The sequence below is a fragment of the Coffea eugenioides genome, chromosome 2 (genome assembly GCF_003713205.1).
Source record: "Coffea eugenioides isolate CCC68of chromosome 2, Ceug_1.0, whole genome shotgun sequence".
Classification (NCBI taxonomy): domain Eukaryota; kingdom Viridiplantae; phylum Streptophyta; class Magnoliopsida; order Gentianales; family Rubiaceae; genus Coffea; species Coffea eugenioides.
This window is the reverse complement of record NC_040036.1, coordinates 55,022,105-55,027,315: the sequence shown is the minus strand read 5'-3', so window position 1 is coordinate 55,027,315 and position 5,211 is coordinate 55,022,105.

The window sequence follows — 5,211 nt, the reverse complement described above, 5'->3', positions numbered from 1 at the left end:
CTCGTTTCTTCTGAGGACGAAGAAGGTACAGGCCACTGGTTACTTTAGATTCGATAGGTTCCGTTCATAGAAAAATTTCGAGGACGAAATTGTTCTAAGTGGGGGAGATTGTGAGGCCCCAGTCCGTTCTACGTTGATATATTCATTAGCTGGGCGGTAACGTTTGGTTTTAGGAGTATTTCGAAAACCCTATGTAGGGATTAAGATTTAAAGCCCTACTATCCAATTATTCCATAATAAGTGCAAGTGAGCCTAGAAAGTAGGGTTTCACTCTTCGGTTTCAGCATTGGAGCAAAATTAGGGTTTTTGTGATTTTCGCCGGATGAAATTTTGGTACGGAAAAAGGATCAAATTTGGTGATTAAAAGTGACTTTTAAGTGAGAAATAATATGTAATTAGGAGCAATAAGATAAGATTAGTGAATAGGAAGTAAAAACCCTAGTACGTGTGTTTTAAGAAAAAACGGCGCGAACCGGCGGGTCCCGCGCATTACCGATTGAACGCACCAATTGACCACCACTTACTTGCCATGCAAGTTTACCACTAATAGAGCAAAATATCTTCCCCCCCTCTTAGCTTCTTATTGGCCGAAAATTAGTGGTTCAAAATGCAACAAGAGAGAGAAAATTGTGTGGTTGTGATTCAACCAAGTGTTAACCAAACTTGTGGCTAGAATTAATTCTTATTTTTTCCAACCTTCTTATAAGACAAATGAAGCTTAATCTTCCTCATTCTTTTCTCTCTCTTGGCCGAAATTCTCTCCAAAGGAAGAAAGAAAAATCTCTCTCAATTCCTTGTCCTAATCTTGCTCAATCTCATAAACTAACCGGTTAATCTTGAATTCCTTCCATAAAACCTCTTCATTTGGTATTAGTAAGTTGATTGGTGAAGTGTTTGTGGAAGCTAAGGTGACAAGCAACTCCCTCTCTCTTGTTTTACTAGGTGAGTAATGAATGAACTCTCTCCTTCACCTAATGAAGCTTAATTCATGCTTAGTGGTGTTAAGAGATGAAAAATTATGGTTTATATCTTGATTTGTGGATGATTTAGTGAAGTTTTATATTTATTGGGATTTTTCCTGTTTTAATATAAGCATGATTGTGTGGCTATATATGATGGTTGGAAATGGTATGTAATGATGCTAGATGGTGGAAAAAGTGGAAGATTGCAAGTGATTTCTGTTTTGAATGAAATCTGGAAAATTGGGGTTTCTTGGTTCTTCATTCTGTCCGAATATTTTGGTCCTAGATAGAGGCCGAATTGGCCTTGGCTTAAAACATGAAAGTTGTAGGAAATGACATTTTATAGGTGCCTGTAAAATTTCAGGTCAATCGGAGTAGCGTAGAGTGAGAAAAGTCGAAAATACCCTTGCTGTTCTGGTTTTGTCCGAATGTAAGAACTGCACTTGTAATTGGTGATTTTGGATAGGATTACTTCAGAATTGGTTGTTCTAGTCTTCTGATGAAATGTAGCCCTGTTTCTAAGCTTTCGTATGCCTTTGAAATTTCTGAATTTGGACTTAAGTAGGCTGAGTTATGCTGTTTGCACCAGGTTGCGGTTTGTTCACCTGTTTTACGATTCTGGTTTAGTATCTTACAGTTTTGACCTAGTTACACTCGAAACTGGGTTAAGTGGCCTTCTTCAACGTTGTAGCCTTTTAAGTGCTGAATCTACCTGTAAAATTGCAGGTCAAACGGATTAATGTATTCCGAGTTATAGACAAAACCCTCAGACCTGTTTTAGACGTCCGTTTGTGTACATTTTGCATTTCAGTTTCTGCCGTGCATTTTTCCGTTCTGATTCCATACGATCTGGGTGTCGACTCCTTCATAAGAAATTTAGATCTTGGTCTCAGCTTCGAAACGGCATAAAGTACGTCGAAAACCGAGTTCCGTAGCTCCTGTTATGATCAAAACAATAACGCTCGTCAGAACTGCCTTGTATTTGGACAGTTCTGACGGGTACGTTGACACTCGATTTTCGTTCTGTTCTGAGTGGATTCAGGTCTTGGCCAAAACATCAAAGTTTTAGCCTTATGTCTCAGCTTTCGAACGCCTTTGGAATTTCTTGATTTTGATTTCTGAGCCGTGAGTTACGGCCTTGCAAACAGGGCATGTTTGGTAACTTGCCATGAAACAGCTGGCACTATTTCGTGCCTTTTTGACCTATACCTATTGAGATCTGGGTTGAGATGTCTTCATGAGAATTGTATCCCTTCCTCTTAGCTTCGAAACGGTATCTCGCTCACCTTGATCTGACACTCCTAGCCTAACTTTCGACCAAAACGGTTTAAGATGGCCGATTTGGCCGTCCCGTTTGCCGTTCCGCGCGCGCGCGTGTGCCCCTTTTTGCCGTTTTCGCACTTGCGCGTGCCAATTTTGCCATTTTGCTTGTTTTACGTGTGTGAGTAGCTGTTTGTGATATATTGTGACACAATCTTCGATTTCAGACGGTGGTGAACTAGGCGGAGCCGGTGGGGCCCACTACTAGCCAACCAACGAAGTGATTTCCGCTTTTGTACTACTTTTGTATTTGGAGTAAGTATTCAGGCCGCTTTTGTATGTTAGTTGCTTATGTGTTTCGATATGTAGGAAGAGGGTACCTAGACGAGGGTGTACTTTATCGCACTCGCTCTAAACCCTAATTTGCACACATATTTGTACATGGTTTATGTATATGAGCAATTTTGGAACTAAAACCCTTGAGCTGGTGGCTCAGGGTGACTTTTGAATAATTTTGTGAATTTTGTGAGTTTGAGGTTGAACTCAATACCTAGATGGACTATTCGAGCCGGTTAGGGCTTGGTCGAAGTCAGTCCAACTTGGTTTGAGGTCACCAAGTTTGTGAACCCGGTTCGCTGAGTATGTGAACCAATTTTGTTAGGATGCCGGACTGTAGGATTTGATTTGATATGAAAGTTAAGTAATTGAGGGATAAAATATATAGCTGCTTCGCGTGGTCTCTGCGCGGAGTGAGCCTGGACTAAGTGGTGAATAAATATGAAGGACTAAGTGCTCGTTCGAGCATAAGCTGTGAATTGCAAATGTTATGGGCCTTTAATCTTTTCCGTGGTATTTGAGGATCATAAATAGGTACGTCGGGTAGGAATTTCGATTGTAGATAGTTTACTCTTGGGACTGGCCAGCTCGAGATGTGAATTATCTTATTTCGGATTCTCGTGCCCGAGTACTCTAAAGTTGAGGCAGCGTTAAGTACTTGAAATTTCATTTTGGAAACATGAACAGGCTTTGTCTGACTAGAATGAGCACAAGAGGTCAATGGACGTCTAGTTTGGATAGAAAGTAACGTGATAGATCAGACGGGGTTATTTATTTGAGACTGGGACGATTTCACCTTTTCTTTTGACTCGCCCGTATATAGTTACTACATGATGTTAGTATGTGTGTGTGTGTACATGGTTATCTGTCCAATTTGATATGTATTTGTGTAATTGATTATCTGTCTCCTTAATATGGCGTGTTATGTGCGTATAAGTTTATTTGCGTATTTCATTTATTAAAGTACCCTTTGGAAGAAAAAAAAAACATAGAGGGAAGACGTAGTCGCGGACATGGTCGTGGCCGTGGAGCCAAGCGGGGCCAAGAGTCAAGAAAAAGGGGAAACAACCACTGAACAAAACCAGGGACCGAGAGTGTCATTGGTATTTAGGAATTTATTATGACCCATTGTTTTGGCCAGCAGGCTACTATCGAAGGTCCAGCAACTCCGTGAGATGGCATATTGGGTCGAGATGTATAAGGAAATCGCAGTTCTTCGAGACGAAATAGAGGTCCAAAGGAGACTAGCCGCATACTGGGAAGGGCGATGGAAGCACGAGTATTCAGAAAAGATTGAGCTCTTGCACCAGAACTTGGAGCTAAAAAGGAAATACGAAGGGATTTCTGAGGAGGCCTTAACAATGGCACAAAACACTACTGCTATGGGGTTTCCAGAGGAAGCTCAAAGGACAGGAATTGCAAGGCCACAAGTAAATATCTTCCATGCAAAGAAAAGAGGTAAAAGGCCAGAACAGTGTAAGCGAGGTAGGCCAGTCGCTAAGAAGGGTCGTGGAGTAAGGGGTGTGAAAATTTTGGAGACACTTAAGGAGGATACTCCGGGAGGAAACCCAAGTGGAGAAGGACCACTGCATGATGTCTCACAAGAGGATCAGACCCCAATCGCTCTCTCATTTTGTGGCTACTGTAGAAAATCCAACCATATGGAGGTGGATTGCTGGAAAAAGGATGGAAGGTGTCTGCGTTGCGGGAGCACCGAGCATCGGATTGCTAATTGCCCTAGTTTATTGCGTGAAAAGAAAGGAACCCAGCAGCCAACCCAGACCGACCCTGGACCGTCAAATAGAGAAGGGACTGGAATGAAAAGCCTCGTTTCTTCTGAGGACGAAGAAGGTACAGGCCACTGGTTACTTTAGATTCGATAGGTTCCGTTCATAGAAAAATTTCGAGGACGAAATTGTTCTAAGTGGGGGAGATTGTGAGGCCCCAGTCCGTTCTACATTGATATATTCATTAGCTGGGCGGTAACGTTTGGTTTTAGGAGTATTTCGAAAACCCTATGTAGGGATTAAGATTTAAAGCCCTACTATCCAATTATTCCATAATAAGTGCAAGTGAGCCTAGAAAGTAGGGTTTCACTCTTCGGTTTCAGCATTGGAGCAAAATTAGGGTTTTTGTGATTTTCGCCGGATGAAATTTTGGTACGGAAAAAGGATCAAATTTGGTGATTAAAAGTGACTTTTAAGTGAGAAATAATATGTAATTAGGAGCAATAAGATAAGATTAGTGAATAGGAAGTAAAAACCCTAGTACGTGTGTTTTAAGAAAAAACGGCGCGAACCGGCGGGTCCCGCGCATTACCGATTGAACGCACCAATTGACCACCACTTACTTGCCATGCAAGTTTACCACTAATAGAGCAAAATATCTTCCCCCCCTCTTAGCTTCTTATTGGCCGAAAATTAGTGGTTCAAAATGCAACAAGAGAGAGAAAATTGTGTGGTTGTGATTCAACCAAGTGTTAACCAAACTTGTGGCTAGAATTAATTCTTATTTTTTCCAACCTTCTTATAAGACAAATGAAGCTTAATCTTCCTCATTCTTTTCTCTCTCTTGGCCGAAATTCTCTCCAAAGGAAGAAAGAAAAATCTCTCTCAATTCCTTGTCCTAAGCTTGCTCAATCTCATAAACTAAC